Source organism: Rhinoderma darwinii, unplaced genomic scaffold (assembly GCF_050947455.1).
Source record: "Rhinoderma darwinii isolate aRhiDar2 unplaced genomic scaffold, aRhiDar2.hap1 Scaffold_888, whole genome shotgun sequence".
In the NCBI taxonomy this organism is placed as follows: Eukaryota; Metazoa; Chordata; class Amphibia; order Anura; family Rhinodermatidae; genus Rhinoderma; species Rhinoderma darwinii.
The window spans coordinates 1-21,554 of record NW_027464459.1 but is presented as its reverse complement, the minus strand read 5'-3'; the positions used below and the strand labels follow the sequence as shown (position 1 = coordinate 21,554).

The following is a 21,554-nucleotide window of genomic DNA, read 5'->3' as shown; positions in this document are numbered from 1 at the left end:
CACATTGTACTTTATGTAAGTGGTAAAATGTGGTCGATACAATCCGAATCGTAAAGAAAATTGTAGAGAAAATTAGCATTTTTCTAAATGTATCTGCTTGTAAGACAGATAATAATCCTGGTACTGCAATTTCGTCCTATTTAAAGAGGCTCTGTCACTTGTACTTCCCTATCTCCTAGCTAATTTGATAGGCGCTGTCACACTGATAATACTAGTGAAAATTGTGTCCCAAAACGTTTATTATTTCAAAAGTTATGAGCTTTTTTCTAAATATGTAAATGAGGATTTATAAGACAACTGGGAGGTAACAGCAGCGATTCTCCTGAGGTGGGGCTTCCTCCCAGCCTCTGACTCTGTCCTATCAGCAGGATGCTGTTTCACAGCATTAGGAGACAGTCTAGAGGGAAGGGGGATCCATTCAAACAGCCATATCTCGGGCTGTGGACGACCTAGAACCGCGGTTCTGGTGGCATATGAAAGGGGAGATTCCAATCTTTCATATGACAGTAGAATCACAGTTCTAGCTGTGACAGAGCCTGAGATATAGCCAGTTGAATACAGAATTGGGAATGAAAGCTGTATACTATAAGATCACACTGTGTTGCTGGACAGGGAAGGGTGCAGAAGCTGATTGGACAGCGTCATACAGAAAACATTACACCGCCCAAAGTGAAAAGAAAGAGTCTTGTTTTATAATTCTGGTTATTGATGTGTCTAAAAGTGACAATTCTCCCCGTCGGGGAATCGAACCCCGGTCTCCCGCGTGACAGGCGGGGATACTCTCCACTATACTAACGAGGACCTGCTGATACCACGGCTGTGTGAGTTGCGTGGAGCAGTCCTAGCGGCGGCGCATGTGTGGCCTGAGTGCATTGTGTAAATGGCATATATGTGGAATGGGTCTGTATGGCGTGTCCGATGCCGAGAGTGGTCTTTGTTTTGGTAACTATGCTATGCCCCCACATCCCTGTGCTCGTTATTCACTATTAATCTGACACCACTGAGACCATTCAACAACTCTAATACAGATTAGTGTGCCCCCCTATGATAGGAAAATGAATAAATATGGCAATGACATATTGTCTTCTCTTTATGTGGTAATAACTTTGGAATTCTTTTATTTAGCCAAGCATTCTGAGATTGTTTTCTTGTGACACATTGTACTTTATGTAAGTGGTAAAATGTGGTCGATACAATCCGAATCGTAAAGAAAATTGTAGAGAAAATTTGCATTTTTCTAAATGTATCTGCTTGTAAGACAGATAATAATCCTGGTACTGCAATTTCGTCCTATTTAAAGAGGCTCTGTCACTTGTACTTCCCTATCTCCTAGCTAATTTGATAGGCGCTGTCACACTGATAATACTAGTGAAAATTGTGTCCCAAAACGTTTATTATTTCAAAAGTTATGAGCTTTTTTCTAAATATGTAAATGAGGATTTATAAGACAACTGGGAGGTAACAGCAGCGATTCTCCTGAGGTGGGGCTTCCTCCCAGCCTCTGACTCTGTCCTATCAGCAGGATGCTGTTTCACAGCATTAGGAGACAGTCTAGAGGGAAGGGGGATCCATTCAAACAGCCATATCTCGGGCTGTGGACGACCTAGAACCGCGGTTCTGGTGGCATATGAAAGGGGAGATTCCAATCTTTCATATGACAGTAGAATCACAGTTGTAGCTGTGACAGAGCCTGAGATATAGCCAGTTGAATACATAATTGGGAATGAAAGCTGTATACTATAAGATCACACTGTGTTGCTGGACAGGGAAGGGTGCAGAAGCTGATTGGACAGCGTCATACAGAAAACATTACACCGCCCAAAGTGAAAAGAAAGAGTCTTGTTTTATAATTCTGGTTATTGATGTGTCTAAAAGTGACAATTCTCCCCGTCAGGGAATCGAACCCCGGTCTCCCGCGTGACAGGCGGGGATACTCTCCACTATACTAACGAGGACCTGCTGATACCACGGCTGTGTGAGTTGCGTGGAGCAGGCCTAGCGGCCGCGCATGAGTGTCCTGAGTGCATTGTGTAAATGGCATATATGTGGAATGGGTCTGTATGGCGTGTCCGATGCCGAGAGTGGTCTTTGTTTTGGTAACTATGCTATGCCCCCACATCCCTGTGCTCGTTATTCACTATTAATCTGACACCACTGAGACCATTCAACAACTCTAATACAGATTAGTGTGCCCCCCTATGATAGGAAAATGAATAAATATGGCAATGACATATTGTCTTCTCTTTATGTGGTAATAACTTTGGAATTCTTTTATTTAGCCAAGCATTCTGAGATTGTTTTCTTGTGACACATTGTACTTTATGTAAGTGGTAAAATGTGGTCGATACAATCCGAATCGTAAAGAAAATTGTAGAGAAAATTAGCATTTTTCTAAATGTATCTGCTTGTAAGACAGATAATAATCCTGGTACTGCAATTTCGTCCTATTTAAAGAGGCTCTGTCACTTGTACTTCCCTATCTCCTAGCTAATTTGATAGGCGCTGTCACACTGATAATACTAGTGAAAATTGTGTCCCAAAACGTTTATTATTTCAAAAGTTATGAGCTTTTTTCTAAATATGTAAATGAGGATTTATAAGACAACTGGGAGGTAACAGCAGCGATTCTCCTGAGGTGGGGCTTCCTCCCAGCCTCTGACTCTGTCCTATCAGCAGGATGCTGTTTCACAGCATTAGGAGACAGTCTAGAGGGAAGGGGGATCCATTCAAACAGCCATATCTCGGGCTGTGGACGACCTAGAACCGCGGTTCTGGTGGCATATGAAAGGGGAGATTCCAATCTTTCATATGACAGTAGAATCACAGTTCTAGCTGTGACAGAGCCTGAGATATAGCCAGTTGAATACAGAATTGGGAATGAAAGCTGTATACTATAAGATCACACTGTGTTGCTGGACAGGGAAGGGTGCAGAAGCTGATTGGACAGCGTCATACAGAAAACATTACACCGCCCAAAGTGAAAAGAAAGAGTCTTGTTTTATAATTCTGGTTATTGATGTGTCTAAAAGTGACAATTCTCCCCGTCGGGGAATCGAACCCCGGTCTCCCGCGTGACAGGCGGGGATACTCTCCACTATACTAACGAGGACCTGCTGATACCACGGCTGTGTGAGTTGCGTGGAGCAGGCCTAGCGGCGGCGCATGAGTGTCCTGAGTGCATTGTGTAAATGGCATATATGTGGAATGGGTCTGTATGGCGTGTCCGATGCCGAGAGTGGTCTTTGTTTTGGTAACTATGCTATGCCCCCACATCCCTTTGCTCGTTATTCACTATTAATCTGACACCACTGAGACCATTCAACAACTCTAATACAGATTAGTGTGCCCCCCTATGATAGGAAAATGAATAAATATGGCAATGACATATTGTCTTCTCTTTATGTGGTAATAACTTTGGAATTCTTTTATTTAGCCAAGCATTCTGAGATTGTTTTCTTGTGACACATTGTACTTTATGTAAGTGGTAAAATGTGGTCGATACAATCCGAATCGTAAAGAAAATTGTAGAGAAAATTAGCATTTTTCTAAATGTATCTGCTTGTAAGACAGATAATAATCCTGGTACTGCAATTTCGTCCTATTTAAAGAGGCTCTGTCACTTGTACTTCCCTATCTCCTAGCTAATTTGATAGGCGCTGTCACACTGATAATACTAGTGAAAATTGTGTCCCAAAACGTTTATTATTTCAAAAGTTATGAGCTTTTTTCTAAATATGTAAATGAGGATTTATAAGACAACTGGGAGGTAACAGCAGCGATTCTCCTGAGGTGGGGCTTCCTCCCAGCCTCTGACTCTGTCCTATCAGCAGGATGCTGTTTCACAGCATTAGGAGACAGTCTAGAGGGAAGGGGGATCCATTCAAACAGCCATATCTCGGGCTGTGGACGACCTAGAACCGCGGTTCTGGTGGCATATGAAAGGGGAGATTCCAATCTTTCATATGACAGTAGAATCACAGTTCTAGCTGTGACAGAGCCTGAGATATAGCCAGTTGAATACAGAATTGGGAATGAAAGCTGTATACTATAAGATCACACTGTGTTGCTGGACAGGGAAGGGTGCAGAAGCTGATTGGACAGCGTCATACAGAAAACATTACACCGCCCAAAGTGAAAAGAAAGAGTCTTGTTTTATAATTCTGGTTATTGATGTGTCTAAAAGTGACAATTCTCCCCGTCAGGGAATCGAACCCCGGTCTCCCGCGTGACAGGCGGGGATACTCTCCACTATACTAACGAGGACCTGCTGATACCACGGCTGTGTGAGTTGCGTGGAGCAGGCCTAGCGGCGGCGCATGAGTGTCCTGAGTGCATTGTGTAAATGGCATATATGTGGAATGGGTCTGTATGGCGTGTCCGATGCCGAGAGTGGTCTTTGTTTTGGTAACTATGCTATGCCCCCACATCCCTGTGCTCGTTATTCACTATTAATCTGACACCACTGAGACCATTCAACAACTCTAATACAGATTAGTGTGCCCCCCTATGATAGGAAAATGAATAAATATGGCAATGACATATTGTCTTCTCTTTATGTGGTAATAACTTTGGAATTCTTTTATTTAGCCAAGCATTCTGAGATTGTTTTCTTGTGACACATTGTACTTTATGTAAGTGGTAAAATGTGGTCGATACAATCCGAATCGTAAAGAAAATTGTAGAGAAAATTAGCATTTTTCTAAATGTATCTGCTTGTAAGACAGATAATAATCCTGGTACTGCAATTTCGTCCTATTTAAAGAGGCTCTGTCACTTGTACTTCCCTATCTCCTAGCTAATTTGATAGGCGCTGTCACACTGATAATACTAGTGAAAATTGTGTCCCAAAACGTTTATTATTTCAAAAGTTATGAGCTTTTTTCTAAATATGTAAATGAGGATTTATAAGACAACTGGGAGGTAACAGCAGCGATTCTCCTGAGGTGGGGCTTCCTCCCAGCCTCTGACTCTGTCCTATCAGCAGGATGCTGTTTCACAGCATTAGGAGACAGTCTAGAGGGAAGGGGGATCCATTCAAACAGCCATATCTCGGGCTGTGGACGACCTAGAACCGCGGTTCTGGTGGCATATGAAAGGGGAGATTCCAATCTTTCATATGACAGTAGAATCACAGTTCTAGCTGTGACAGAGCCTGAGATATAGCCAGTTGAATACAGAATTGGGAATGAAAGCTGTATACTATAAGATCACACTGTGTTGCTGGACAGGGAAGGGTGCAGAAGCTGATTGGACAGCGTCATACAGAAAACATTACACCGCCCAAAGTGAAAAGAAAGAGTCTTGTTTTATAATTCTGGTTATTGATGTGTCTAAAAGTGACAATTCTCCCCGTCGGGGAATCGAACCCCGGTCTCCCGCGTGACAGGCGGGGATACTCTCCACTATACTAACGAGGACCTGCTGATACCACGGCTGTGTGAGTTGCGTGGAGCAGTCCTAGCGGCGGCGCATGTGTGGCCTGAGTGCATTGTGTAAATGGCATATATGTGGAATGGGTCTGTATGGCGTGTCCGATGCCGAGAGTGGTCTTTGTTTTGGTAACTATGCTATGCCCCCACATCCCTGTGCTCGTTATTCACTATTAATCTGACACCACTGAGACCATTCAACAACTCTAATACAGATTAGTGTGCCCCCCTATGATAGGAAAATGAATAAATATGGCAATGACATATTGTCTTCTCTTTATGTGGTAATAACTTTGGAATTCTTTTATTTAGCCAAGCATTCTGAGATTGTTTTCTTGTGACACATTGTACTTTATGTAAGTGGTAAAATGTGGTCGATACAATCCGAATCGTAAAGAAAATTGTAGAGAAAATTAGCATTTTTCTAAATGTATCTGCTTGTAAGACAGATAATAATCCTGGTACTGCAATTTCGTCCTATTTAAAGAGGCTCTGTCACTTGTACTTCCCTATCTCCTAGCTAATTTGATAGGCGCTGTCACACTGATAATACTAGTGAAAATTGTGTCCCAAAACGTTTATTATTTCAAAAGTTATGAGCTTTTTTCTAAATATGTAAATGAGGATTTATAAGACAACTGGGAGGTAACAGCAGCGATTCTCCTGAGGTGGGGCTTCCTCCCAGCCTCTGACTCTGTCCTATCAGCAGGATGCTGTTTCACAGCATTAGGAGACAGTCTAGAGGGAAGGGGGATCCATTCAAACAGCCATATCTCGGGCTGTGGACGACCTAGAACCGCGGTTCTGGTGGCATATGAAAGGGGAGATTCCAATCTTTCATATGACAGTAGAATCACAGTTCTAGCTGTGACAGAGCCTGAGATATAGCCAGTTGAATACAGAATTGGGAATGAAAGCTGTATACTATAAGATCACACTGTGTTGCTGGACAGGGAAGGGTGCAGAAGCTGATTGGACAGCGTCATACAGAAAACATTACACCGCCCAAAGTGAAAAGAAAGAGTCTTGTTTTATAATTCTGGTTATTGATGTGTCTAAAAGTGACAATTCTCCCCGTCGGGGAATCGAACCCCGGTCTCCCGCGTGACAGGCGGGGATACTCTCCACTATACTAACGAGGACCTGCTGATACCACGGCTGTGTGAGTTGCGTGCAGCAGGCCTAGCGGCGGCGCATGAGTGTCCTGAGTGCATTGTGTAAATGGCATATATGTGGAATGGGTCTGTATGGCGTGTCCGATGCCGAGAGTGGTCTTTGTTTTGGTAACTATGCTATGCCCCCACATCCCTTTGCTCGTTATTCACTATTAATCTGACACCACTGAGACCATTCAACAACTCTAATACAGATTAGTGTGCCCCCCTATGATAGGAAAATGAATAAATATGGCAATGACATATTGTCTTCTCTTTATGTGGTAATAACTTTGGAATTCTTTTATTTAGCCAAGCATTCTGAGATTGTTTTCTTGTGACACATTGTACTTTATGTAAGTGGTAAAATGTGGTCGATACAATCCGAATCGTAAAGAAAATTGTAGAGAAAATTAGCATTTTTCTAAATGTATCTGCTTGTAAGACAGATAATAATCCTGGTACTGCAATTTCGTCCTATTTAAAGAGGCTCTGTCACTTGTACTTCCCTATCTCCTAGCTAATTTGATAGGCGCTGTCACACTGATAATACTAGTGAAAATTGTGTCCCAAAACGTTTATTATTTCAAAAGTTATGAGCTTTTTTCTAAATATGTAAATGAGGATTTATAAGACAACTGGGAGGTAACAGCAGCGATTCTCCTGAGGTGGGGCTTCCTCCCAGCCTCTGACTCTGTCCTATCAGCAGGATGCTGTTTCACAGCATTAGGAGACAGTCTAGAGGGAAGGGGGATCCATTCAAACAGCCATATCTCGGGCTGTGGACGACCTAGAACCGCGGTTCTGGTGGCATATGAAAGGGGAGATTCCAATCTTTCATATGACAGTAGAATCACAGTTCTAGCTGTGACAGAGCCTGAGATATAGCCAGTTGAATACAGAATTGGGAATGAAAGCTGTATACTATAAGATCACACTGTGTTGCTGGACAGGGAAGGGTGCAGAAGCTGATTGGACAGCGTCATACAGAAAACATTACACCGCCCAAAGTGAAAAGAAAGAGTCTTGTTTTATAATTCTGGTTATTGATGTGTCTAAAAGTGACAATTCTCCCCGTCAGGGAATCGAACCCCGGTCTCCCGCGTGACAGGCGGGGATACTCTCCACTATACTAACGAGGACCTGCTGATACCACGGCTGTGTGAGTTGCGTGGAGCAGGCCTAGCGGCGGCGCATGAGTGTCCTGAGTGCATTGTGTAAATGGCATATATGTGGAATGGGTCTGTATGGCGTGTCCGATGCCGAGAGTGGTCTTTGTTTTGGTAACTATGCTATGCCCCCACATCCCTGTGCTCGTTATTCACTATTAATCTGACACCACTGAGACCATTCAACAACTCTAATACAGATTAGTGTGCCCCCCTATGATAGGAAAATGAATAAATATGGCAATGACATATTGTCTTCTCTTTATGTGGTAATAACTTTGGAATTCTTTTATTTATCCAAGCATTCTGAGATTGTTTTCTTGTGACACATTGTACTTTATGTAAGTGGTAAAATGTGGTCGATACAATCCGAATCGTAGAGAAAATTGTAGAGAAAATTAGCATTTTTCTAAATGTATCTGCTTGTAAGACAGATAATAATCCTGGTACTGCAATTTCGTCCTATTTAAAGAGGCTCTGTCACTTGTACTTCCCTATCTCCTAGCTAATTTGATAGGCGCTGTCACACTGATAATACTAGTGAAAATTGTGTCCCAAAACGTTTATTATTTCAAAAGTTATGAGCTTTTTTCTAAATATGTAAATGAGGATTTATAAGACAACTGGGAGGTAACAACAGCGATTCTCCTGAGGTGGGGCTTCCTCCCAGCCTCTGACTCTGTCCTATCAGCAGGATGCTGTTTCACAGCATTAGGAGACAGTCTAGAGGGAAGGGGGATCCATTCAAACAGCCATATCTCGGGCTGTGGACGACCTAGAACCGCGGTTCTGGTGGCATATGAAAGGGGAGATTCCAATCTTTCATATGACAGTAGAATCACAGTTGTAGCTGTGACAGAGCCTGAGATATAGCCAGTTGAATACATAATTGGGAATGAAAGCTGTATACTATAAGATCACACTGTGTTGCTGGACAGGGAAGGGTGCAGAAGCTGATTGGACAGCGTCATACAGAAAACATTACACCGCCCAAAGTGAAAAGAAAGAGTCTTGTTTTATAATTCTGGTTATTGATGTGTCTAAAAGTGACAATTCTCCCCGTCAGGGAATCGAACCCCGGTCTCCCGCGTGACAGGCGGGGATACTCTCCACTATACTAACGAGGACCTGCTGATACCACGGCTGTGTGAGTTGCGTGGAGCAGGCCTAGCGGCCGCGCATGAGTGTCCTGAGTGCATTGTGTAAATGGCATATATGTGGAATGGGTCTGTATGGCGTGTCCGATGCCGAGAGTGGTCTTTGTTTTGGTAACTATGCTATGCCCCCACATCCCTGTGCTCGTTATTCACTATTAATCTGACACCACTGAGACCATTCAACAACTCTAATACAGATTAGTGTGCCCCCCTATGATAGGAAAATGAATAAATATGGCAATGACATATTGTCTTCTCTTTATGTGGTAATAACTTTGGAATTCTTTTATTTAGCCAAGCATTCTGAGATTGTTTTCTTGTGACACATTGTACTTTATGTAAGTGGTAAAATGTGGTCGATACAATCCGAATCGTAAAGAAAATTGTAGAGAAAATTAGCATTTTTCTAAATGTATCTGCTTGTAAGACAGATAATAATCCTGGTACTGCAATTTCGTCCTATTTAAAGAGGCTCTGTCACTTGTACTTCCCTATCTCCTAGCTAATTTGATAGGCGCTGTCACACTGATAATACTAGTGAAAATTGTGTCCCAAAACGTTTATTATTTCAAAAGTTATGAGCTTTTTTCTAAATATGTAAATGAGGATTTATAAGACAACTGGGAGGTAACAGCAGCGATTCTCCTGAGGTGGGGCTTCCTCCCAGCCTCTGACTCTGTCCTATCAGCAGGATGCTGTTTCACAGCATTAGGAGACAGTCTAGAGGGAAGGGGGATCCATTCAAACAGCCATATCTCGGGCTGTGGACGACCTAGAACCGCGGTTCTGGTGGCATATGAAAGGGGAGATTCCAATCTTTCATATGACAGTAGAATCACAGTTCTAGCTGTGACAGAGCCTGAGATATAGCCAGTTGAATACAGAATTGGGAATGAAAGCTGTATACTATAAGATCACACTGTGTTGCTGGACAGGGAAGGGTGCAGAAGCTGATTGGACAGCGTCATACAGAAAACATTACACCGCCCAAAGTGAAAAGAAAGAGTCTTGTTTTATAATTCTGGTTATTGATGTGTCTAAAAGTGACAATTCTCCCCGTCGGGGAATCGAACCCCGGTCTCCCGCGTGACAGGCGGGGATACTCTCCACTATACTAACGAGGACCAGCTGATACCACGCACGGCTGTGTGAGTTGCGTGGAGCAGGCCTAGCGGCGGCGCATGTGTGGCCTGAGTGCATTGTGTAAATGGCATATATGTGGAATGGGTCTGTATGGCGTGTCCGATGCCGAGAGTGGTCTTTGTTTTGGTAACTATACTATGCCCCCACATCCCTGTGCTCGTTATTCACTATTAATCTGACACCACTGAGACCATTCAACAACTCTAATACAGATTAGTGTGCCCCCCTATGATAGGAAAATGAATAAATATGGCAATGACATATTGTCTTCTCTTTATGTGGTAATAACTTTGGAATTCTTTTATTTAGCCAAGCATTCTGAGATTGTTTTCTTGTGACACATTGTACTTTATGTAAGTGGTAAAATGTGGTCGATACAATCCGAATCGTAAAGAAAATTGTAGAGAAAATTAGCATTTTTCTAAATGTATCTGCTTGTAAGACAGATAATAATCCTGGTACTGCAATTTCGTCCTATTTAAAGAGGCTCTGTCACTTGTACTTCCCTATCTCCTAGCTAATTTGATAGGCGCTGTCACACTGATAATACTAGTGAAAATTGTGTCCCAAAACGTTTATTATTTCAAAAGTTATGAGCTTTTTTCTAAATATGTAAATGAGGATTTATAAGACAACTGGGAGGTAACAGCAGCGATTCTCCTGAGGTGGGGCTTCCTCCCAGCCTCTGACTCTGTCCTATCAGCAGGATGCTGTTTCACAGCATTAGGAGACAGTCTAGAGGGAAGGGGGATCCATTCAAACAGCCATATCTCGGGCTGTGGACGACCTAGAACCGCGGTTCTGGTGGCATATGAAAGGGGAGATTCCAATCTTTCATATGACAGTAGAATCACAGTTCTAGCTGTGACAGAGCCTGAGATATAGCCAGTTGAATACAGAATTGGGAATGAAAGCTGTATACTATAAGATCACACTGTGTTGCTGGACAGGGAAGGGTGCAGAAGCTGATTGGACAGCGTCATACAGAAAACATTACACCGCCCAAAGTGAAAAGAAAGAGTCTTGTTTTATAATTCTGGTTATTGATGTGTCTAAAAGTGACAATTCTCCCCGTCGGGGAATCGAACCCCGGTCTCCCGCGTGACAGGCGGGGATACTCTCCACTATACTAACGAGGACCTGCTGATACCACGGCTGTGTGAGTTGCGTGGAGCAGGCCTAGCGGCGGCGCATGAGTGTCCTGAGTGCATTGTGTAAATGGCATATATGTGGAATGGGTCTGTATGGCGTGTCCGATGCCGAGAGTGGTCTTTGTTTTGGTAACTATGCTATGCCCCCACATCCCTTTGCTCGTTATTCACTATTAATCTGACACCACTGAGACCATTCAACAACTCTAATACAGATTAGTGTGCCCCCCTATGATAGGAAAATGAATAAATATGGCAATGACATATTGTCTTCTCTTTATGTGGTAATAACTTTGGAATTCTTTTATTTAGCCAAGCATTCTGAGATTGTTTTCTTGTGACACATTGTACTTTATGTAAGTGGTAAAATGTGGTCGATACAATCCGAATCGTAAAGAAAATTGTAGAGAAAATTAGCATTTTTCTAAATGTATCTGCTTGTAAGACAGATAATAATCCTGGTACTGCAATTTCGTCCTATTTAAAGAGGCTCTGTCACTTGTACTTCCCTATCTCCTAGCTAATTTGATAGGCGCTGTCACACTGATAATACTAGTGAAAATTGTGTCCCAAAACGTTTATTATTTCAAAAGTTATGAGCTTTTTTCTAAATATGTAAATGAGGATTTATAAGACAACTGGGAGGTAACAGCAGCGATTCTCCTGAGGTGGGGCTTCCTCCCAGCCTCTGACTCTGTCCTATCAGCAGGATGCTGTTTCACAGCATTAGGAGACAGTCTAGAGGGAAGGGGGATCCATTCAAACAGCCATATCTCGGGCTGTGGACGACCTAGAACCGCGGTTCTGGTGGCATATGAAAGGGGAGATTCCAATCTTTCATATGACAGTAGAATCACAGTTCTAGCTGTGACAGAGCCTGAGATATAGCCAGTTGAATACAGAATTGGGAATGAAAGCTGTATACTATAAGATCACACTGTGTTGCTGGACAGGGAAGGGTGCAGAAGCTGATTGGACAGCGTCATACAGAAAACATTACACCGCCCAAAGTGAAAAGAAAGAGTCTTGTTTTATAATTCTGGTTATTGATGTGTCTAAAAGTGACAATTCTCCCCGTCGGGGAATCGAACCCCGGTCTCCCGCGTGACAGGCGGGGATACTCTCCACTATACTAACGAGGACCTGCTGATACCACGGCTGTGTGAGTTGCGTGGAGCAGGCCTAGCGGCGGCGCATGAGTGTCCTGAGTGCATTGTGTAAATGGCATATATGTGGAATGGGTCTGTATGGCGTGTCCGATGCCGAGAGTGGTCTTTGTTTTGGTAACTATGCTATGCCCCCACATCCCTTTGCTCGTTATTCACTATTAATCTGACACCACTGAGACCATTCAACAACTCTAATACAGATTAGTGTGCCCCCCTATGATAGGAAAATGAATAAATATGGCAATGACATATTGTCTTCTCTTTATGTGGTAATAACTTTGGAATTCTTTTATTTAGCCAAGCATTCTGAGATTGTTTTCTTGTGACACATTGTACTTTATGTAAGTGGTAAAATGTGGTCGATACAATCCGAATCGTAAAGAAAATTGTAGAGAAAATTAGCATTTTTCTAAATGTATCTGCTTGTAAGACAGATAATAATCCTGGTACTGCAATTTCGTCCTATTTAAAGAGGCTCTGTCACTTGTACTTCCCTATCTCCTAGCTAATTTGATAAGCGCTGTCACACTGATAATACTAGTGAAAATTGTGTCCCAAAACGTTTATTATTTCAAAAGTTATGAGCTTTTTTCTAAATATGTAAATGAGGATTTATAAGACAACTGGGAGGTAACAGCAGCGATTCTCCTGAGGTGGGGCTTCCTCCCAGCCTCTGACTCTGTCCTATCAGCAGGATGCTGTTTCACAGCATTAGGAGACAGTCTAGAGGGAAGGGGGATCCATTCAAACAGCCATATCTCGGGCTGTGGACGACCTAGAACCGCGGTTCTGGTGGCATATGAAAGGGGAGATTCCAATCTTTCATATGACAGTAGAATCACAGTTCTAGCTGTGACAGAGCCTGAGATATAGCCAGTTGAATACAGAATTGGGAATGAAAGCTGTATACTATAAGATCACACTGTGTTGCTGGACAGGGAAGGGTGCAGAAGCTGATTGGACAGCGTCATACAGAAAACATTACACCGCCCAAAGTGAAAAGAAAGAGTCTTGTTTTATAATTCTGGTTATTGATGTGTCTAAAAGTGACAATTCTCCCCGTCGGGGAATCGAACCCCGGTCTCCCGCGTGACAGGCAGGGATACTCTCCACTATACTAACGAGGACCTGCTGATACCACGGCTGTGTGAGTTGCGTGGAGCAGGCCTAGCGGCGGCGCATGAGTGTCCTGAGTGCATTGTGTAAATGGCATATATGTGGAATGGGTCTGTATGGCGTGTCCGATGCCGAGAGTGGTCTTTGTTTTGGTAACTATGCTATGCCCCCACATCCCTGTGCTCGTTATTCACTATTAATCTGACACCACTGAGACCATTCAACAACTCTAATACAGATTAGTGTGCCCCCCTATGATAGGAAAATGAATAAATATGGCAATGACATATTGTCTTCTCTTTATGTGGTAATAACTTTGGAATTCTTTTATTTAGCCAAGCATTCTGAGATTGTTTTCTTGTGACACATTGTACTTTATGTAAGTGGTAAAATGTGGTCGATACAATCCGAATCGTAAAGAAAATTGTAGAGAAAATTAGCATTTTTCTTAATGTATCTGCTTGTAAGACAGATAATAATCCTGGTACTGCAATTTCGTCCTATTTAAAGAGGCTCTGTCACTTGTACTTCCCTATCTCCTAGCTAATTTGATAGGCGCTGTCACACTGATAATACTAGTGAAAATTGTGTCCCAAAACGTTTATTATTTCAAAAGTTATGAGCTTTTTTCTAAATATGTAAATGAGGATTTATAAGACAACTGGGAGGTAACAGCAGCGATTCTCCTGAGGTGGGGCTTCCTCCCAGCCTCTGACTCTGTCCTATCAGCAGGATGCTGTTTCACAGCATTAGGAGACAGTCTAGAGGGAAGGGGGATCCATTCAAACAGCCATATCTCGGGCTGTGGACGACCTAGAACCGCGGTTCTGGTGGCATATGAAAGGGGAGATTCCAATCTTTCATATGACAGTAGAATCACAGTTGTAGCTGTGACAGAGCCTGAGATATAGCCAGTTGAATACAGAATTGGGAATGAAAGCTGTATACTATAAGATCACACTGTGTTGCTGGACAGGGAAGGGTGCAGAAGCTGATTGGACAGCGTCATACAGAAAACATTACACCGCCCAAAGTGAAAAGAAAGAGTCTTGTTTTATAATTCTGGTTATTGATGTGTCTAAAAGTGACAATTTTCCCCGTCGGGGAATCGAACCCCGGTCTCCCGCGTGACAGGCAGGGATACTCTCCACTATACTAACGAGGACCTGCTGATACCACGGCTGTGTGAGTTGCGTGGAGCAGGCCTAGCGGCGGCGCATGAGTGTCCTGAGTGCATTGTGTAAATGGCATATATGTGGAATGGGTCTGTATGGCGTGTCCGATGCCGAGAGTGGTCTTTGTTTTGGTAACTATGCTATGCCCCCACATCCCTGTGCTCGTTATTCACTATTAATCTGACACCACTGAGACCATTCAACAACTCTAATACAGATTAGTGTGCCCCCCTATGATAGGAAAATGAATAAATATGGCAATGACATATTGTCTTCTCTTTATGTGGTAATAACTTTGGAATTCTTTTATTTAGCCAAGCATTCTGAGATTGTTTTCTTGTGACACATTGTACTTTATGTAAGTGGTAAAATGTGGTCGATACAATCCGAATCGTAAAGAAAATTGTAGAGAAAATTAGCATTTTTCTTAATGTATCTGCTTGTAAGACAGATAATAATCCTGGTACTGCAATTTCGTCCTATTTAAAGAGGCTCTGTCACTTGTACTTCCCTATCTCCTAGCTAATTTGATAGGCGCTGTCACACTGATAATACTAGTGAAAATTGTGTCCCAAAACGTTTATTATTTCAAAAGTTATGAGCTTTTTTCTAAATATGTAAATGAGGATTTATAAGACAACTGGGAGGTAACAGCAGCGATTCTCCTGAGGTGGGGCTTCCTCCCAGCCTCTGACTCTGTCCTATCAGCAGGATGCTGTTTCACAGCATTAGGAGACAGTCTAGAGGGAAGGGGGATCCATTCAAACAGCCATATCTCGGGCTGTGGACGACCTAGAACCGCGGTTCTGGTGGCATATGAAAGGGGAGATTCCAATCTTTCATATGACAGTAGAATCACAGTTGTAGCTGTGACAGAGCCTGAGATATAGCCAGTTGAATACAGAATTGGGAATGAAAGCTGTATACTATAAGATCACACTGTGTTGCTGGACAGGGAAGGGTGCAGAAGCTGATTGGACAGCGTCATACAGAAAACATTACACCGCCCAAAGTGAAAAGAAAGAGTCTTGTTTTATAATTCTGGTTATTGATGTGTCTAAAAGTGACAATTCTCCCCGTCGGGGAATCGAACCCCGGTCTCCCGCGTGACAGGCGGGGATACTCTCCACTATACTAACGAGGACCTGCTGATACCACGGCTGTGTGAGTTGCGTGGAGCAGGCCTAGCGGCGGCGCATGAGTGTCCTGAGTGCATTGTGTAAATGGCATATATGTGGAATGGGTCTGTATGGCGTGTCCGATGCCGAGAGTGGTCTTTGTTTTGGTAACTATGCTATGCCCCCACATCCCTGTGCTCGTTATTCACTATTAATCTGACACCACTGAGACCATTCAACAACTCTAATACAGATTAGTGTGCCCCCCTATGATAGGAAAATGAATAAATATGGCAATGACATATTGTCTTCTCTTTATGTGGTAATAACTTTGGAATTCTTTTATTTAGCCAAGCATTCTGAGATTGTTTTCTTGTGACACATTGTACTTTATGTAAGTGGTAAAATGTGGTCGATACAATCCGAATCGTAAAGAAAATTGTAGAGAAAATTAGCATTTTTCTAAATGTATCTGCTTGTAAGACAGATAATAATCCTGGTACTGCAATTTCGTCCTATTTAAAGAGGCTCTGTCACTTGTACTTCCCTATCTCCTAGCTAATTTGATAGGCGCTGTCACACTGATAATACTAGTGAAAATTGTGTCCCAAAACGTTTATTATTTCAAAAGTTATGAGCTTTTTTCTAAATATGTAAATGAGGATTTATAAGACAACTGGGAGGTAACAGCAGCGATTCTCCTGAGGTGGGGCTTCCTCCCAGCCTCTGACTCTGTCCTATCAGCAGGATGCTGTTTCACAGCATTAGGAGACAGTCTAGAGGGAAGGGGGATCCATTCAAACAGCCATATCTCGGGCTGTGGACGACCTAGAACCGCGGTTCTGGTGGCATATGAAAGGGGAGATTCCAATCTTTCATATGACAGTAGAATCACAGTTGTAGCTGTGACAGAGCCTGAGATATAGCCAGTTGAATACAGAATTGGGAATGAAAGCTGTATACTATAAGATCACACTGTGTTGCTGGACAGGGAAGGGTGCAGAAGCTGATTGGACAGCGTCATACAGAAAACATTACACCGCCCAAAGTGAAAAGAAAGAGTCTTGTTTTATAATTCTGGTTATTGATGTGTCTAAAAGTGACAATTCTCCCCGTCGGGGAATCGAACCCCGGTCTCCCGCGTGACAGGCGGGGATACTCTCCACTATACTAACGAGGACCTGCTGATACCACGGCTGTGTGAGTTGCGTGGAGCAGGCCTAGCGGCGGCGCATGAGTGTCCTGAGTGCATTGTGTAAATGGCATATATGTGGAATGGGTCTGTATGGCGTGTCCGATGCCGAGAGTGGTCTTTGTTTTGGTAACTATGCTATGCCCCCACATCCCTGTGCTCGTTATTCACTATTAATCTGACACCACTGAGACCATTCAACAACTCTAATACAGATTAGTGTGCCCCCCTATGATAGGAAAATGAATAAATATGGCAATGACATATTGTCTTCTCTTTATGTGGTAATAACTTTGGAATTCTTTTATTTAGCCAAGCATTCTGAGATTGTTTTCTTGTGACACATTGTACTTTATGTAAGTGGTAAAATGTGGTCGATACAATCTGAATCGTAAAGAAAATTGTAGAGAAAATTAGCATTTTTCTAAATGTATCTGCTTGTAAGACAGATAATAATCCTGGTACTGCAATTTCGTCCTATTTAAAGAGGCTCTGTCACTTGTACTTCCCTATCTCCTAGCTAATTTGATAGGCGCTGTCACACTGATAATACTAGTGAAAATTGTGTCCCAAAACGTTTATTATTTCAAAAGTTATGAGCTTTTTTCTAAATATGTAAATGAGGATTTATAAGACAACTGGGAGGTAACAGCAGCGATTCTCCTGAGGTGGGGCTTCCTCCCAGCCTCTGACTTTGTCCTATCAGCAGGATGCTGTTTCACAGCATTAGGAGACAGTCTAGAGGGAAGGGGGATCCATTCAAACAGCCATATCTCGGGCTGTGGACGACCTAGAACCGCGGTTCTGGTGGCATATGAAAGGGGAGATTCCAATCTTTCATATGACAGTAGAATCACAGTTCTAGCTGTGACAGAGCCTGAGATATAGCCAGTTGAATACAGAATTGGGAATGAAAGCTGTATACCATAAGATCACACTGTGTTGCTGGACAGGGAAGGGTGCAGAAGCTGATTGGACAGCGTCATACAGAAAACATTACACCGCCCAAAGTGAAAAGAAAGAGTCTTGTTTTATAATTCTGGTTATTGATGTGTCTAAAAGTGACAATTCTCCCCGTCGGGGAATCGAACCCCGGTCTCCCGCGTGACAGGCGGGGATACTCTCCACTATACTAACGAGGACCTGCTGATACCACGGCTGTGTGAGTTGCGTGGAGCAGGCCTAGCGGCGGCGCATGTGTGGCCTGAGTGCATTGTGTAAATGGCATATATGTGGAATGGGTCTGTATGGCGTGTCCGATGCCGAGAGTGGTCTTTGTTTTGGTAACTATGCTATGCCCCCACATCCCTGTGCTCGTTATTCACTATTAATCTGACACCACTGAGACCATTCAACAACTCTAATACAGATTAGTGTGCCCCCCTATGATAGGAAAATGAATAAATATGGCAATGACATATTGTCTTCTCTTTATGTGGTAATAACTTTGGAATTCTTTTATTTAGCCAAGCATTCTGAGATTGTTTTCTTGTGACACATTGTACTTTATGTAAGTGGTAAAATGTGGTCGATACAATCCGAATCGTAAAGAAAATTGTAGAGAAAATTAGCATTTTTCTAAATGTATCTGCTTGTAAGACAGATAATAATCCTGGTACTGCAATTTCGTCCTATTTAAAGAGGCTCTGTCACTTGTACTTCCCTATCTCCTAGCTAATTTGATAGGCGCTGTCACACTGATAATACTAGTGAAAATTGTGTCCCAAAACGTTTATTATTTCAAAAGTTATGAGCTTTTTTCTAAATATGTAAATGAGGATTTATAAGACAACTGGGAGGTAACAGCAGCGATTCTCCTGAGGTGGGGCTTCCTCCCAGCCTCTGACTCTGTCCTATCAGCAGGATGCTGTTTCACAGCATTAGGAGACAGTCTAGAGGGAAGGGGGATCCATTCAAACAGCCATATCTCGGGCTGTGGACGACCTAGAACCGCGGTTCTGGTGGCATATGAAAGGGGAGATTCCAATCTTTCATATGACAGTAGAATCACAGTTCTAGCTGTGACAGAGCCTGAGATATAGCCAGTTGAATACAGAATTGGGAATGAAAGCTGTATACTATAAGATCACACTGTGTTGCTGGACAGGGAAGGGTGCAGAAGCTGATTGGACAGCGTCATACAGAAAACATTACACCGCCCAAAGTGAAAAGAAAGAGTCTTGTTTTATAATTCTGGTTATTGATGTGTCTAAAAGTGACAATTCTCCCCGTCGGGGAATCGAACCCCGGTCTCCCGCGTGACAGGCGGGGATACTCTCCACTATACTAACGAGGACCTGCTGACACCACGGCTGTGTGAGTTGCGTGGAGCAGGCCTAGCGGCGGCGCATGTGTGGCCTGAGTGCATTGTGTAAATGGCATATATGTGGAATGGGTCTGTATGGCGTGTCCGATGCCGAGAGTGGTCTTTGTTTTGGTAACTATGCTATGCCCCCACATCCCTGTGCTCGTTATTCACTATTAATCTGACACCACTGAGACCATTCAACAACTCTAATACAGATTAGTGTGCCCCCCTATGATAGGAAAATGAATAAATATGGCAATGACATATTGTCTTCTCTTTATGTGGTAATAACTTTGGAATTCTTTTATTTAGCCAAGCATTCTGAGATTGTTTTCTTGTGACACATTGTACTTTATGTAAGTGGTAAAATGTGGTCGATACAATCTGAATCGTAAAGAAAATTGTAGAGAAAATTAGCATTTTTCTAAATGTATCTGCTTGTAAGACAGATAATAATCCTGGTACTGCAATTTCGTCCTATTTAAAGAGGCTCTGTCACTTGTACTTCCCTATCTCCTAGCTAATTTGATAGGCGCTGTCACACTGATAATACTAGTGAAAATTGTGTCCCAAAACGTTTATTATTTCAAAAGTTATGAGCTTTTTTCTAAATATGTAAATGAGGATTTATAAGACAACTGGGAGGTAACAGCAGCGATTCTCCTGAGGTGGGGCTTCCTCCCAGCCTCTGACTCTGTCCTATCAGCAGGATGCTGTTTCACAGCATTAGGAGACAGTCTAGAGGGAAGGGGGATCCATTCAAACAGCCATATCTCGGGCTGTGGACGACCTAGAACCGCGGTTCTGGTGGCATATGAAAGGGGAGATTCCAATCTTTCATATGACAGTAGAATCACAGTTCTAGCTGTGACAGAGCCTGAGATATAGCCAGTTGAATACAGAATTGGGAATGAAAGCTGTATACTATAAGATCACACTGTGTTGCTGGACAGGGAAGGGTGCAGAAGCTGATTGGACAGCGTCATACAGAAAACATTACACCGCCCAAAGTGAAAAGAAAGAGTCTTGTTTTATAATTCTGGTTATTGATGTGTCTAAAAGTGACAATTCTCCCCGTCGGGGAATCGAACCCCGGTCTCCCGCGTGACAGGCGGGGATACTCTCCACTATACTAACGAGGACCTGCTGATACCACGGCTGTGTGAGTTGCGTGGAGCAGGCCTAGCGGCGGCGCATGAGTGGCCTGAGTGCATTGTGTAAATGGCATATATGTGGAATGGGTCTGTATGGCGTGTCCGATGCCGAGAGTGGTCTTTGTTTTGGTAACTATGCTATGCCCCCACATCCCTGTGCTCGTTATTCACTATTAATCTGACACCACTGAGACCATTCAACAACTCTAATACAGATTAGTGTGCCCCCCTATGATAGGAAAATGAATAAATATGGCAATGACATATTGTCTTCTCTTTATGTGGTAATAACTTTGGAATTCTTTTATTTAGCCAAGCATTCTGAGATTGTTTTCTTGTGACACATTGTACTTTATGTAAGTGGTAAAATGTGGTCGATACAATCTGAATCGTAAAGAAAATTGTAGAGAAAATTAGCATTTTTCTAAATGTATCTGCTTGTAAGACAGATAATAATCCTGGTACTGCAATTTCGTCCTATTTAAAGAGGCTCTGTCACTTGTACTTCCCTATCTCCTAGCTAATTTGATAGGCGCTGTCACACTGATAATACTAGTGAAAATTGTGTCCCAAAACGTTTATTATTTCAAAAGTTATGAGCTTTTTTCTAAATATGTAAATGAGGATTTATAAGACAACTGGGAGGTAACAGCAGCGATTCTCCTGAGGTGGGGCTTCCTCCCAGCCTCTGACTCTGTCCTATCAGCAGGATGCTGTTTCACAGCATTAGGAGACAGTCTAGAGGGAAGGGGGATCAATTCAAACAGCCATATCTCGGGCTGTGGACGACCTAGAACCGCGGTTCTGGTGGCATATGAAAGGGGAGATTCCAATCTTTCATATGACAGTAGAATCACAGTTGTAGCTGTGACAGAGCCTGAGATATAGCCAGTTGAATACAGAATTGGGAATGAAAGCTGTATACTATAAGATCACACTGTGTTGCTGGACAGGGAAGGGTGCAGAAGCTGATTGGACAGCGTCATACAGAAAACATTACACCGCCCAAAGTGAAAAGAAAGAGTCTTGTTTTATAATTCTGGTTATTGATGTGTCTAAAAGTGACAATTCTCCCCGTCGGGGAATCGAACCCCGGTCTCCCGCGTGACAGGCGGGGAT

General features: G+C 42.8%; 18 non-coding genes across 18 annotated transcripts; all 18 read right to left on the bottom strand.

Annotated features, from left to right (window-relative positions):
- Window positions 1-729: 729 nt before the first annotated feature.
- Window positions 730-801, bottom strand: TRNAD-GUC (transfer RNA aspartic acid (anticodon GUC)). The gene has a single exon. It is a non-coding gene; the product is annotated as a tRNA-Asp (tRNA).
- A 1,082-nt stretch (window positions 802-1,883) lies between these two features.
- TRNAD-GUC (transfer RNA aspartic acid (anticodon GUC)) lies at window positions 1,884-1,955 on the bottom strand. The gene has a single exon. It is a non-coding gene; the product is annotated as a tRNA-Asp (tRNA).
- A 1,082-nt stretch (window positions 1,956-3,037) lies between these two features.
- Window positions 3,038-3,109, bottom strand: TRNAD-GUC (transfer RNA aspartic acid (anticodon GUC)). Its single transcript has one exon. It is a non-coding gene; the product is annotated as a tRNA-Asp (tRNA).
- A 1,082-nt stretch (window positions 3,110-4,191) lies between these two features.
- Window positions 4,192-4,263, bottom strand: TRNAD-GUC (transfer RNA aspartic acid (anticodon GUC)). The gene has a single exon. It is a non-coding gene; the product is annotated as a tRNA-Asp (tRNA).
- A 1,082-nt stretch (window positions 4,264-5,345) lies between these two features.
- Window positions 5,346-5,417, bottom strand: TRNAD-GUC (transfer RNA aspartic acid (anticodon GUC)). Its single transcript has one exon. It is a non-coding gene; the product is annotated as a tRNA-Asp (tRNA).
- Window positions 5,418-6,499: 1,082 nt separating this feature from the next.
- On the bottom strand, window positions 6,500-6,571 carry TRNAD-GUC (transfer RNA aspartic acid (anticodon GUC)). The gene has a single exon. It is a non-coding gene; the product is annotated as a tRNA-Asp (tRNA).
- Window positions 6,572-7,653: 1,082 nt separating this feature from the next.
- On the bottom strand, window positions 7,654-7,725 carry TRNAD-GUC (transfer RNA aspartic acid (anticodon GUC)). The gene has a single exon. It is a non-coding gene; the product is annotated as a tRNA-Asp (tRNA).
- A 1,082-nt stretch (window positions 7,726-8,807) lies between these two features.
- Window positions 8,808-8,879, bottom strand: TRNAD-GUC (transfer RNA aspartic acid (anticodon GUC)). Its single transcript has one exon. It is a non-coding gene; the product is annotated as a tRNA-Asp (tRNA).
- A 1,082-nt stretch (window positions 8,880-9,961) lies between these two features.
- TRNAD-GUC (transfer RNA aspartic acid (anticodon GUC)) lies at window positions 9,962-10,033 on the bottom strand. The gene has a single exon. It is a non-coding gene; the product is annotated as a tRNA-Asp (tRNA).
- A 1,086-nt stretch (window positions 10,034-11,119) lies between these two features.
- On the bottom strand, window positions 11,120-11,191 carry TRNAD-GUC (transfer RNA aspartic acid (anticodon GUC)). The gene has a single exon. It is a non-coding gene; the product is annotated as a tRNA-Asp (tRNA).
- Window positions 11,192-12,273: 1,082 nt separating this feature from the next.
- TRNAD-GUC (transfer RNA aspartic acid (anticodon GUC)) lies at window positions 12,274-12,345 on the bottom strand. Its single transcript has one exon. It is a non-coding gene; the product is annotated as a tRNA-Asp (tRNA).
- A 1,082-nt stretch (window positions 12,346-13,427) lies between these two features.
- Window positions 13,428-13,499, bottom strand: TRNAD-GUC (transfer RNA aspartic acid (anticodon GUC)). The gene has a single exon. It is a non-coding gene; the product is annotated as a tRNA-Asp (tRNA).
- A 1,082-nt stretch (window positions 13,500-14,581) lies between these two features.
- TRNAD-GUC (transfer RNA aspartic acid (anticodon GUC)) lies at window positions 14,582-14,653 on the bottom strand. The gene has a single exon. It is a non-coding gene; the product is annotated as a tRNA-Asp (tRNA).
- A 1,082-nt stretch (window positions 14,654-15,735) lies between these two features.
- On the bottom strand, window positions 15,736-15,807 carry TRNAD-GUC (transfer RNA aspartic acid (anticodon GUC)). Its single transcript has one exon. It is a non-coding gene; the product is annotated as a tRNA-Asp (tRNA).
- Window positions 15,808-16,889: 1,082 nt separating this feature from the next.
- TRNAD-GUC (transfer RNA aspartic acid (anticodon GUC)) lies at window positions 16,890-16,961 on the bottom strand. Its single transcript has one exon. It is a non-coding gene; the product is annotated as a tRNA-Asp (tRNA).
- A 1,082-nt stretch (window positions 16,962-18,043) lies between these two features.
- Window positions 18,044-18,115, bottom strand: TRNAD-GUC (transfer RNA aspartic acid (anticodon GUC)). The gene has a single exon. It is a non-coding gene; the product is annotated as a tRNA-Asp (tRNA).
- Window positions 18,116-19,197: 1,082 nt separating this feature from the next.
- On the bottom strand, window positions 19,198-19,269 carry TRNAD-GUC (transfer RNA aspartic acid (anticodon GUC)). The gene has a single exon. It is a non-coding gene; the product is annotated as a tRNA-Asp (tRNA).
- Window positions 19,270-20,351: 1,082 nt separating this feature from the next.
- TRNAD-GUC (transfer RNA aspartic acid (anticodon GUC)) lies at window positions 20,352-20,423 on the bottom strand. Its single transcript has one exon. It is a non-coding gene; the product is annotated as a tRNA-Asp (tRNA).
- Between the last annotated feature and the right edge of the window lie 1,131 nt (window positions 20,424-21,554).